Below are 14236 nucleotides of genomic sequence, written 5' to 3'. Positions count from 1 at the left end.
CACACAACTCCTGACCCATTTCCTCAGGGCCAGTTCAAAACCGAAACTGTTCACTGCTGTTTTCACAGAAAACAACCAGTGCCAGGGATGTAGGGAAGAAGGTTAGATGCGGGCGACAGTACTGTCCAGGTTCCACCCAAAGGTAGGCCGGGTGGAGATTCACAGAATTCAGATGAAAGGGCTGGTGGTCTCACAATGACGTACTCTAACTAAAGTGGGCTGGAGAGGAAATAGCGTAGCCCGTCAGAGGCTTCAGAGGACATCTCATGGGCTTGTGTCAAACCCAGGAAAACCGACACCAGGAGAATGGGGAGACCAGGGAGGCAGTCCTGTGGAAAGTTTCACAATTCTCCCATGTTGAGAGGTGTGGAAAGTCTAGAGGGCACCAAGAGCCTCACTCATTTTGGCAGAAAAACTTACTCTACTGTTGGGAAGTCACAAAGATGCCATGGACACTCAGAAAGGCTACGTACGAGGGGATGCAGTTTCACAAAGCTCAGTGATCACAGACCAGAGTGGTGGGGATCATGCTACTGACGGAGAAACTACAAAATCCAAAAGCAGGGAGAGTGGCCTTTCAGGGAGTAACTCTGCACCAGTCATCCATACTTGACTCCCGCTGGTGAGTTTCACAGAGCAACTGGCAACTTTGGGGGTAGGGGCCGTCACATGAAAAAGACTTAAAACAAGCAGCTAGAAGAGGAGAATGCTAGGAAACTGCTCCAGGGCTCTCAGGAATTGAGGGCAGTACCGGGGGCTGGGTGGACAAATGCACAAGAAACAGCACCAAAGAGGTTTCCTGCTCAGCAGTCAGTTGGCGAGGGGGAAGAGGATCCAAGAGGCAGTTGAAGGGAGCAAAGATGGGGTCCTGAAGACGAGTCTCTGGAGGCTGGATCAGAAGAAAGCCCACACACTGGGTATCAATGATGAAACACAGCTCTGGACCCCAAATTGGGGAGTTGGCGGATGGGGGTGGGTGTCACTGACTGAGGGTGGTGGTGGAACAGCCTCACAGTAGCCATCACAGGGCCACAGGGAAATACATGGCCGCTAGGTCAGAGGGCTCCTTCCAGCCTCGATGGGAAGGCACAGTCTTACAGAGGAGGTCCATTGACGTTTGAGTGGTAGAAGGCACAGAGGTCCTCATATCGACAGTGGCCCTTTTTGGCAAAGTGTCGGCAGACAGGGCGGTTGGATTTGTCTTCCACAACTTGGGGGCCATCCTTGGGTGGGCAGGTATTTTTGATAAGAGACCAACTTTTGAGCCTTCAAGGATTTCTCTGCTCTTTGTGAAAGCCTCCCCTGGAAGGACCCCCATGGTCTGGTCCAGGCTTTTCATTGGCCATGGGGGAGGACCCAGAAGGCTGGGTGTTCCGATGGGACTCCCATCCTCCTCGTCTCCAGTCTCTTCCCGCTCTGGCAGCGGGGGCTGCTGCGGTGGCGGCGGCTGCTGCTGATTCTGCTTCTTTCATTTCGGCATCGTGGTTGCGGCAATGGCTGTAGCGGGATTTGGAGGGCTACCCTTTTCTTATTTCTGAAAATACATTCTCAACTGATCCTCAGTCCTCATTTATCTTGATTTTTCTTCAGTAATAACCATATCTCATTGAAAATCCCTTTCACGTGGTGTCAAAAAAACACTTTTTAAATTTTTTTTTAAACTCTGAGGTCAAGACTTGAGCAGAGATCAAGAGTCAGATGTTTAATGAACTGAACCACCCAGGCACCCCTTCAGAAAAACATCTTAATCTTACTATCATCTATAGAGTCTTTATCTTTCTTTAGCTTTTTACCTGTGGCCAGGTCATTGTGAAAGAAAGCTCCTGAAAGTCAAAACGCAGCATTTTGATCTATAGCCTCCCAGCTCTGACAGATATGAATCAGTCTGCCTTATTTATATCACCTGTTTTGATGACTTGGTCATGTACTGCCTGACTTATCTCCACAGCTATAAACTACATTTCCAATTGCCTGGTGAACATTTCCATCTGGAAATCCTGTTATCTTGTTTCATAGGGCACAATACCAGAACTATTGTGAATAGACCTACAAAAGGACTTTTATTCAGGACCATGATAAACACAAATTTTTTCTCTGATAACATGTGATCATATATGATAATTCAAGTTTCCCTTTGCTATTATGTTATGCTAGTTTATGTAAAGAGCAGCTTTGTTTTAAATAAGATTTTTCAGTTAAAAAAGTAAAGTGATCAAGAGCATACAAGAAGAATGAAGAAATATTGAAATATCAATATCCACTGACATTCACCATTAATGTTTTGGTGATTATGTTTTCTATGTATTTTTGTTTACATTAATAATATAAAAATTTTTCTGAGCACTTATTTGTGTCAGGAATTTTAAAATTTTGTTTATAATAACTAATGTAACACTTATTATAGTCTTATGAGGAAATCCTCATGATAGCCCTAAGAAGTTAAGGTAGTTCAGGATTTTCTATGTTTCTAGTTGCCTGAACAAAACAAAATTAAATACTCCCTTGAAAGAAGTACCCCTAAGTATTTTTGTCACTTTTATAGACATCTGACAGTTATTAACTAAATAATCAGGCACACTGTGTAATATCATGAAAGCAACAAACTATAGAATAGACCCACGGGGAATTAGATAAAAGAAAAAGGAAACAGACTTTAAAAGTAATTTGTTTAATATATTCAAAAAATAAAAGACAATGTTGGGAAACTTTGCAGAAAATGTGAAAACCAAATGAATATTCTGGAATTAGAATCATTGATAAGAGATTAATGAATTTGCAGCTATAGCTGAAGAAAATACAGATTAAATCCTGAAGAGGACAAAAAAAAAAAAGATGGAAAAGAGAGAGAGAAATAGAATACAACACACAGAGAGAGGGTAAAGTGAGGAAATCCAGCGTAGATGCAGTCTGAGTCTCAAAGGATGAAAAGATAGAAAGTAGAGAGCAGCAATAAGGCTGAAAAAATTTTAAACATGGTGAAAGATTCTAAGTCACAAATAGACAAAACACTATTTAAAAGGGTTAAATGAAAAGAAACCTATAGAGACATAATAGTAAAACAAAAACAAAAAAAAGATAAAAGTCTTTAAAGTTTATTTTATTTTTCTTTCAAGATTTTATTTATTTATTTGAGAAGGAGAGCATGATCCTGGAGGAGGGGCAGAGAGAGAAGGAGAAGCAGACTCCCCACTGAGTAAGAAGCCAGATGTGGGGCTCCATCCCAGAACTCTGAGATCATGACCTGAGCTGAAGACAGATGCTTAACCAACTGAGCCACCCAGGCATCCAAAAAATCTTTAAATTTTAAAATTAGAAAAAATATAACAAGTTATCTTCAAAGGAGCTAAACAGCCTGGCAGATAAATTCTCAAAGAAACAATTGAGACCTGAAGACAATAGAATAATATCTTAAAAGTGCCGAGAAAAAAAATCAAATCATAATTATATATTCACAGAAAATAATACTCAAGAATATAAATAAAATAAAAATATTTTCAATTAACCAAACAAAAGATTAGAATCTCTTACTAGCTAGCCCACAATCAAGGAAAAATTAAGGTTTTCTGTTTGTGTGTTTATTTTTGCAGAGGAAAACTAATTTCAGAAATAACAACAAATGAAAAATAATAATTAGGTAGATTGATTGAATTAGAAATATATATCAACAATAGCATAAATATGAGGAGGGATAGAAATGTCATTAAATTCCTTGTATTTTCTGGTAAGAACTAATTTATAAGGGTTTTGAAAACTTACATACATTTGTTTTAATCTCCAGGGCTACTAACAACAGATAAATGATGTAACAATGAAAAGCAACAAGCCAATAGATGGGAAAAACTGATTAATAAATAAATCTTAATCAATACAACAGACAACAATAAAAAAAATAGATGCTAAGAGTGCCTGGGTGGCTCAGCCAGTAAAGCATCTGACTCTTGATTTCTGCTCAGATCATGATCTTAATGTCATGAGATCGAGCCCCACATTGGGCTCCACTCTCAATGCAGAGACTGCTTGGTATTCTTTCCCACCTTCTCTCCCTCCTCCTCTGAGCCTTCCCCTGCTCACTGACTATCTCTCTCTCTCTCAAAGAAAGAAAGAAAGAAAGAAAGAAAGAAAGAAAGAAAGAAAGAAAGAAAACAAACAAAACAAAATAAATAGTTTAACGGTGGATTTAAAATCATATATATCAGTAATTACATTATATGTAAGTGAACTAACGCTTCCAACTTAAAATTACAAAGATTATCAAACTGGACTTTTGAAAGCATCATATTTATATGCTGTTTGAAATATAAAAATCAGAAATATAATTGAATAAGCAAGTACAATAGCTAAGTCAAGTTGACATAAACTATCACAGAGATAAAAGGGGAATATTTTATAACAGAAAGTGTTTAATTTACCAGGAAGATATAATAATACTAAATTTTCTATACATTAGACAACATAATCTCAAACCATGTAAGGCAAAAACTGATGGAGATGGAACACAAAAGATAGAGAGATAAACCCATAATTAGACTGCAAATTTTTGTTTTTATTTAAAATCTCACTAACAGAACAGCTAGTCAAAAATAATTAAATATATACGCAATTTTAAAAACAGGATTCATGCGGGGCACCTGGGTGGCTCAGGCGTTACGCGTCTGCCTTCAGCTCAGGTCATGATCCCAGGGTTCTGGGATCCAGCCCCACATCTGGCTCCATGCTCTGCGGGAAGCTTCTCCCTCTCCCACTTCCACTGCTTGTGTTCCCTCTCTCGCTGTGTCTCTCTCTGTCAAATAAATAAAATCTTTTAAAAAAATTAAATAAACAAAAACAGGATTAATGAACTTGATCTAATTAAGATGTATAGAATATCAAATTCATCAATTACAAAATACCTATTATTTTCAAGTACAATGGAATATTTACAAAAATTGACCATATACGTATATGCAGGTGCATAATAAAGTCTCAAAAATTTCATAGAATTAAATCCTACAGAACATATTTTTAACCAATGTAAAATAAATAAATAACAAAAAGTTAACTGGAAAATCTCTGTATGTTTGAAAATGAAGACATAGTTTATATAATTCATAGGTCAAAAAAGAAACCCATCAAAATGGAAACTAGAAACTATTTTGACTTGAATAATGATAAAAAAAATAAAATTTCTGGGATGCAGCTAAAAGCATATTGAGAGGGAAATGTATAATCTACAATGCGTAAATTATTTAAAAAGAAAGACTATGCATCTATCTCATGATTTTGGAAAAATAATGTATTAATCTCAAAAAATGTAAAAAAATAATGTGAAAGGAATAAGTGAAGACATTAATAAAATAGAAAAATCTATACATATATTTGAAAAAAAATGTGACCCCTGATAAGAATAATAAAGAAAAAATAAAAGAGCAAATATCTCATGTCAGGAATGAAAAAAGGAACATCACTACAATGCTACAGTCAATTAAAACATATTAATATTTAAGTGAGACTATGAGCCACTTTGTTGTTGTTGCAAATTTCAACTAAAAAGAAGTGCAAATTAATAGAATAAATATATTTTTTCTTATGAAATTTTTGAAAGAATGTCATGTAAATCAAACAGTCATCAATATTTTATTTACTTTTTTCTAAACAATTTACAATTGCTAACCCATATCATCCTTGCAATCATCCTAAAAGGTATGTATGCTATTATTCTTATTTTTCTAATGAGAAATATAAGAAATGCAGGATCTAAGTAATTGTCCAAGTTCACAAAGTAAGTGTAGAAAGACAAGATTTGAGTTTAAGCAGTCTGGCTCCAGAGTTCATGATTTTAAAACCATTACGGTATGGAGCCTCTCTTAAGAGTTTACAAAGCATTGGTTTTGTTTGATTGTTTTTTTGTTTGTTTGTTTTCTTTCACTCTTGGGTTTCACAAGTTACATGAGTTTCCGGAAGAGGATTTCTACAAACTAGTTACATGTTGTGACAATTCTGTGAAATTTATGCTAGTATATCTCTGTTTGTTTATAGCTCAAACACCCCACACTCAAGAGAGAACTTTTAAATGCAGCAAATACATTTTTATTCAGAGATCCCTTAACTAACTGTACTTAGAAATCTCCACATATTAAATAATAAAAGGAAAAATGAAAAGCAATATGTAATAAGAATAAAACAGGGAAAGGAGAAAAGGAACCAAGCCCAGATGTTTGGTATAGAAAAGGTAATAATTAATGTCCATAATAAATAGCATAACTTATACAGCTACATAAAAAATTAGTGAATTACTTTGAGCTTCAACCAAAATTCTGAGACAATAGGAAATTATCATTTAATATCCTTTTAAATAAATTCATAAAAACATATGTGGAAGTATCTCTCTGAGTTCATTACCTGATTCTAATGCCAAGGGGAATGCCAGGTTGCCAACCCAACCTTCTAAATATTTTACCAAGTAGATCCTGTAATATTTTACATAGGGGCCAAGAATATGAAGTATTGTGAGAAGCAAATATACAAAGACAGGGTTCAGGAACATGTTCTTGGGGAAATCTCTTTTTATTTATCATTGTATCTTTCACTTAATATTTGGTTGCTTTTGTTTGTTTTCTTTTTTACATTTTAAATATTTTATCATGAAATGTTGGTAAAGACAAGTGAACATATGAAGACTACATTTAAGTAATAAAGGATAATACTAAAAGAAACCTATAGAAATAGAACATCACCAAATACCCAAACTGGATGCTTTCTCAATCACATTCCCCAAGAACCCCATTCCTATTTCAGAGAAACAGTGTCCTGAATGCATGTGTGTTGTTTTTTTTCTATTAAATTTTTTAGAGTGTAGTTGACACACATGTTACATTAGTTTCAGATGACAACATAGTGATTCAACAAGTTTATACGTTATGTTATGCTCTCGCCACAAGTGTAGCTACCATCTGTCTGTTACATTGACTGTATTCCTTATGATGTGCCTTTTATTCCCGTGACTTATTCATTGCATAGCTGGAAGCCTGTATCTCCCCCTCCCTTTCACCCATTTTGCCCATTCCCCTCACCATGCTCCCCTCTAGCCACTACCATTTTGTTCCCTGTGTTTTCATGTTTAATTCTGCTTTTTGTTTTTTATCCATTGTTTTCAGATTCCACACCTGAGTGAAGTCATAGTATTTGTCTTTCTCAAGTCTGACTTATTACACTTAGCATAACAGCCTCTAGGTCCATCCATGTTGTCATAAATGGCATGATCACATCTTTTTCTATGGCTACATGATATTCCTGTGTGTGTGTGTGTGTGTGTGCGTGTGTACCACATCTTCCTTATCACAATTCCAGATTTCAAGATATGCCACAAAGCTATAGTAATCAAAATCGTATGGCACTGGCACAAAAATAGACACCTAGATCAATGGAACAGAGTAGAGAGCCCAGAAATAAACCCATAGTTATTATGGTCAATTAATCCATGACAAAGGAAGAAAGAATATACAATGGGGAAAAGACAGTCTCTTCAATAAAGATGCTGCAAAAACCAGACAGCTACATGTAAAAAATAAAACTGGACCACTTTCTAACACCATATGCAAAAATAAACTCAAAATGGATTAAAGATATTAATGTGAGATCTGACACCATAAAATCCTAGCAGAGAGCACAGGCATTAATTTCTCTGACATTGGCCCTAGTAACATTTTTCTAGATATGTCTTCTAAGGCAAGGGAAACAGAAGCAAAAATAAACTTTTGAGACTACATCAAAATAAAAAGCTCTGCACCGTGAGGGAAAGCATCAACAAAACAAAAGGGCAACCTTCTCAATGGGAGATGATATTTGCAAATGATATATCTGAGAAGGTCTAAATATCTAAAATATATAAAGAACTGAACACCCAAAAAAGCAAACAATATGATTAATAAAATGGGCAGAGGACCTGAATAGATATGAATGCATGTTTAATCATTACTTTAATTTTTTTTAGTTTTACAAAGTTTGCATGTAATCTTAAACCATATGTTGTTTACTATTACTTGTTTTTGAAAAGTTTGAAAATGATATTCTATTGCATGTTTCACAATTTCCTTTTTTTCAATGATCAGTATCTTTGCAACATTGATCCATATTGATATGTTTAAATTTCACTGCTTTATTGTATTCAATCTATAAATATATTACACTTTATTCATTTTCTTGTTTCTGTACATAAAAGCTATTTCTAGGTTGTTGTTTCTTTTTAATTATTTGTTTTCTTGTTTTTGCTATGAAGAACGTATTATAAAAATCTTCTGGTGAATCTATAAGAGTTTCTCTAAAGCAGAATTTTTCAACCTTTGTCTCATTCACATTTGGACCGAGTCTCCCTTGGTTTGATGTGGGGCTGTCATATGCACTTTAGGATGTCAAGCAGCATCCCTGGCCTCTACACACTTGATACCAGTAGTGCCTCTTTGTCCAATTCCAACAGCCAAAAGTGTCTCCCAACATTACCTGATGTCCCCTTAGGGAAGAAGTTGCACCTGATTGAGAATGACTAAAGTTATACATGTAGAAGAGGAGAACTATTGAATATAAAGATGAAAATGTGCCACTTTTTGCAAGATACAACTGCCAAAACATTTTTCAACCAATAGTGTGTAAGAATGTCTCATAATATTTTTGTTGAGATATTCTTCAACCTCATCAAATATTTGTTAGTGTTTGTAATTTTAACTGGCTAATGTAAAATGCTATTTCATTGTGTGTATGTCCTTTTTGAACTTATGTTTCATTTTTTAGAGCAGTTAGGTTTAACAAACAATTGATCAGAAAATGCAGAGTTCCCCCTCTCCCCAATTCTACTCTGATTCCACACTGTTTCCCTATTATTTATATCTTGTATTGGTCAGTGCTTTTGTTACAGTTGATTAGGGTTTATTCTTTCTGTTGTTCATGCATGGGTTTCAATAAATATATAATCAAAAGTGTCCATCATTACAGTATCATATAGAACAACTTCACTTACTAGAAATTCCCATGCCTCATCAATTCTGCCCCCCGCAACTTCTGTCAACCACTAGTCTTTCTATTGTCTTCATACTTTTGTCTTTTCCAGAATGTCACATACTTGGAATCATATAATATTAGCCTTCTCAGAGTTTTTTTTTCCTTTTTTTAACTTTGCAATTTATTATTACTTAGTGAGATTAACCATCTATTCAGATGTTTAAGGCAAGCAGTATTTTCTACTCTGTGAAATAATTGTGTCTTTTGGCTAATTTTGATAGGAGATGTTTATAGTTACTCACTGATCTGTAGTTCTTAATATTTTGTATGCTAATTCTTGTACAATTATGTGTTGTAGATAAGTACTTCTCAAGTTATTTATGGTAAAGAACTAAATATCCTTTTTATTTTCAATCCTATAAAACTACTACTTTTGAAAAATACAATACAAAGTATTTACTAGAAAAATAAAAGTAGATAAAATATAAAATATCACATTTTTATTAGAGCCACAAACGTACATTTAATTTCCAATACGTCTATTTATTTTTAAGTATACGTGATTTAGAAAAAATGTTATAAAAACTATACACATATATGTGTGTGAATAAGTGATTAATGCATACAGAGAAGTATCATTATACTTACAACTTTTTGTTATTACATAATTGGAAATAAACAAAGTTAGGAATGAAATAGCAGTTATTCACATTAAAAGTTTATAAGAACACTTGAATACTATTTCTTCAGTATTTAATTTCATATGGAAACAGGACTTAATAGGTATATAATTCATACACAGGAAAGTACATAAATTTTAAGGTAAGGATTTGTGTTGTAAATGGAAGAGTAACTCCCCCTTGTGGGTTCTTTAAGGATCATTCCAGTGCGGCTGTGAAATTACACTCTGAAAGGCATATAAAATTAAAGGATTTATTATACTCACAGGTTCTGAAAAGGGAGGCAAAATAGCCTCAGATATTGACACACAGTCACCAAAAGCCCAAAGTTTGATCATAATAGGCAAGGAAGAAGAAGAGGAATGACCTATGGGCAATGGGAAAATACCTTTATTGTCATGAGTGAGGTAGTTTGTAGTACCTTGGAAGCATTCACATTGGATAATTTGAATGTAACTGGATCAATGTGGAAAAGAGGAAAGGATAATATAGGGAAGTCATCATGATATTTATTGCTTCAACACACATATTGAGATTGGATACCCAGAATGGAAAATAGCTAAATAAAAGTTCAAAACAAACAAGGGCAGGTGCTGACACTCAAGGAGCCATTGATAGAATAAATAACAGCCTTACTTTATAAGATTAATGAGATTTGCCGTCACAGAGATTAGGATAGAGAAAATTTACATCATTTAGAATGTTCCCTTTGCCTCTTTTCAACCCCCTCTCACCCAGAGTCAGCCACTATTTTTATTTTTATCACCATAGATTAATTGTGTCTGGTCTTAAAGTTAATACAAATGGAATTATACAATATGCATATTTAGGGATCTGGCTTCTTTCACATAGCATAGTGTTTTGGGGATTCATCCATGTTGCATTATTAATAATTTGTTCTTCTTATTGTTCAATAATTTTTCATTATATAAATATACCAATTTTGTTGTTTAACCATTCTCCTTAACCATTAATAAGCATTTAATTTGTTTCCAGCTTTTGACAGGTATGAGTAAAGCTTCCGTGAACATTGGTCCATGTCTTTGTGTGGATATTTGAATTCATTTTTCTGAGGTATTTTGCTAAGAGTGGAATTGTTATGTAATAACTTAGAAAATGCTACATAGTTTTCCAAGGTGGCTTTCCATTTTACATTTTCATCAGCATTATGAAATTTGTAGTTGCTTCACATTCTCACCAACATTTTTCTTGCTATTTTAGTAGATGTAAGTGGTATCACACTGTGAATTCAATTTGCATTTTCTTTATGATAATAATTGCTATTCAGATATTTTTTCTGATGTGCTGATTTGAGACTTGGTAAACTTTTGTAAAAATTTGATATAATTTTTATTATTGACTTGTAGGAGTTGTTGATTCATTCTGGATACAAACACTGTTTCAGGTACAGGTAGTATTCTTCAATCTCTGGCTTGTTTTTTTACTTTCTTAATGGTGTATTTGATGAAGGATTTTTTATTTTAAAGATCAATATATCAGCTTTTTTCATGTTTGGGACATTTCAGTGTTATATCTATGAAAATTTTGCCTACACCAAGTTCATGAAGACTAGCTTGTTTTCTGCTAGAAAATTTTATAGTTTTTGCATTTTGTTTTATGATTCACATTCAATTAATTTTTATATTGTTGAATAAAAATCTTTTCTTTCTTTTTAATTTTTTTGTATATGAATATTCAGTTGTTCCAATACCATTCATTGAAATAACTATTTTTTAACGGATTTTTTGGCTATTCCAGATCCTCTGCATTTTATTTTTCAAAAGTACAATCAAAAGCCTCCTTGGTTATTGATTGTCATTGCATTGAATCTTTAGATCAATTTGAAGGGAATTTATATCTTATTTTGAGACTCATAATTTATGAATATAAGTACAACTCCATCAATTTAGTTATCTGTTCAAGTTGTGTAAAAAAGATTTGATTAGCATTTACTGTGGAAGTCTTGGAAATTGTTTCTAGATATGTTTTTATAGACAGTAATCTCCTTTAAATTCATTTTCTAATAGTTTTTTTTTCTTTCCAGTGTATAAGTACAATTGATTTTTGCATGTTTTCCCTTGACCTTTTCAGATTCACTTAATTGTTCTAATAAGTGGTTTGTATACTCTTTTAGATTTTCTGCATATACAATTATGTCATATGCAAATAAAGACTTTGATTTCCTGCTTTGATCTATTTATCTGTCTAATTTAGTGCATTAATTATTTCCTCTATGACAATGAATGGGACCCATGTCCTTGCCTTGTTTTGGACCTAGAGAAAAGCATTCAATATTTGAATATCAGAGTATATATATTGTATGAATACTATCTGCTTATTGAAGAAGTTTTTTCTTTCATGAGTGGAATGAATATTTTTTAATTGGTTTTAAACCTTATTGAACACATTTTGAAATCCATGAAGATTATATAGTTTTTCTACTTAATACTTTTAATTACGAATGTTATAGCTATCTTTCATCCCTAGGCTAAGTCTCTCTTGGTCATAATATGTATTTTAAAATTTTTCCCCTTTCTTTCTTTCTTTTTTAAATTTTAATTCCATTGTAGTTAACATACAGTGTTATTTTAGTTCAGGTATACATTATAGTGATTCAGCAATTCCATATATCACTCAGTGTTCATCAAGATAACTGTACTCTCATAACATATTTATTCTTGTTATATTGCTAGATTTCATCTGCTAATACTTTGTTAATTACTTAAAATTTTATGTTCTGGAATTTTCTTTCTATTTTTTTAGTTTTCTTTCTTTCTTTTAGTGTCCTTGCCAGATTTTGATATCAAGATTACACAGGTTTTAAAAAATAAGCATAGAAGTATTTCCTTTTTTATATTCTCTGAATGGATTTGGGTAAGATTGATATTATTTTGATTTAAATTTTTCATAGAATATACTAATGAAACAATGTGGGCTTAAGGGTTTATTTTATGGAGAAATTTCAAATTATGGTTTTAATTTATTTAACAAATATATGACTATTCCAATTTTTCATATGTTGTTAGGTCAGTTTTGGAAGGTTCTGTTTTTCTCAAAGTTACTGTATCTGAATCAGCAAGAGATAGAAAAGGAAACCCTGGACGCTCCTTACTCTCACAAACATGCTGATTCAACAACATGGACCAATTCCTTTTGTTAGAAATCCACAAACCTGTTGAAAGTCTCTGAGATGGGGGGCGGGGCTGGAAAGCCAAAATGAAGACAATAAAAAAAAATTCATGACACCTTCATCATAATCTTCCCCCTACTCAGTGCCATATGTCCAAAGTTCAGACTATTTAGGGGGCTGCCTGAGGGGCTGGTTATTGTATTGACTGAGTATAAGCACTCATAGGAAAGGGCCCCAGGGTGGGGAACACTTGAGAACATAATCAGCAGTTTGTTATTAGCATGCTCTACTAGCCAAAGTGCTTCCTGGTTCAACACAGAGCAAGTGAGAACACCCAAATCCTTCCTTCTCCCTAGGAAAGGAAAGAGTTGAAGCATGCAAGAAAGAAAGAGAAAAATAAAACATATATCTAACATTCAGACTTTTCAGGGAGGTCCCCAAGAGACTGGTTTCTGTCTTGCCTGTCTTAGTACTGACAGGATTTAGTATACTCTAGATGCCTGGAGACCACTGAGAACAACAGAAAAGAACTAGTGGAATGTTGCTTCTCCAGAGGACTTGCAGGATGGCAAACAGACACGAGAGGGAGCAAGATATCATAAACTGAAAAAATAAACCAGCAAATTACAAATTTACACAGACAAGTTTAGAAAAAAGACACATCTACCAAAAAGTTTTGAGAGGTCCACCAGAATCACTAGCCAGGCTAATTGGTGAAGGTCTTCCCATATATGAATCCAGTTCATAGAAACTGAGAAAAGGGCTGTTTTTTTTCAAATATGCAGGTACCAACATTGTTGAGGATATTTTAAAAACAAACAAACAGGGAAACAAAGCTCAGATAAAGAAACAAAATAAGTTTGTATAAACCAACATCAAAGAAAAGAGGGTTTCATTACCTAACAAAGAATTCAAAATTATGATCATAAAGATCATCTCTGAGTTCTGAAAAACAATTTATGAATAAATTAGAAATTTTCAAATAGAAAAAAATACAGAGATTTTGGAGCTGAAAAATAAAATAGCCAAACTGAAAAATTAATTAGAAAGGTGTAATAACAGACTATCAACTAGAAGAGAGAGTCAACAAACTCAAAGACAGGGAAGACATTTAGAATTATCCTATCAGAGAAGCAAAAACAAAAAAGAATGAAAAAGAGTGAAGAAAGCTTAAGGGACTTATGAGACTTCATGAAATAGATCAATATATGCATTATAGGAGTCCCAAACGGAAAGGAGAGAAAGGAGAAAAAAGCTTACTGAGGCAAATAATGGCCAGTGCCTTTTCTCAAGATGATTATGAGTTGTTTTCTTTCATTTGCTAATGTGTTGTATCACATCAGTTAATTTGAATGCATTGAAACATCTTTGCCTCTAAGGAATAAATCCCATTTGGACATGGTGTATAATCCTTTTAATGTACTAATGAATTCAATTTGCCCCCATTTATTAAGAA

General features: G+C 33.8%; 1 pseudogene; it reads right to left on the bottom strand.

Moving 5' to 3' along the window:
- Window positions 1-1094: 1094 nt before the first annotated feature.
- On the bottom strand, window positions 1095-1480 carry LOC114224790 (proline-rich protein 3 pseudogene; annotated as a pseudogene).
- Between the last annotated feature and the right edge of the window lie 12756 nt (window positions 1481-14236).

Source organism: Eumetopias jubatus, unplaced genomic scaffold, assembly GCF_037043125.1.
Source record: "Eumetopias jubatus isolate StellerSeaLion01/CBP00866 unplaced genomic scaffold, mEumJub1_p1.0 scaffold_2, whole genome shotgun sequence".
NCBI lineage: Eukaryota > Metazoa > Chordata > Mammalia > Carnivora > Otariidae > Eumetopias > Eumetopias jubatus.
This window is presented reverse-complemented; position numbering and strand designations above follow the sequence as displayed.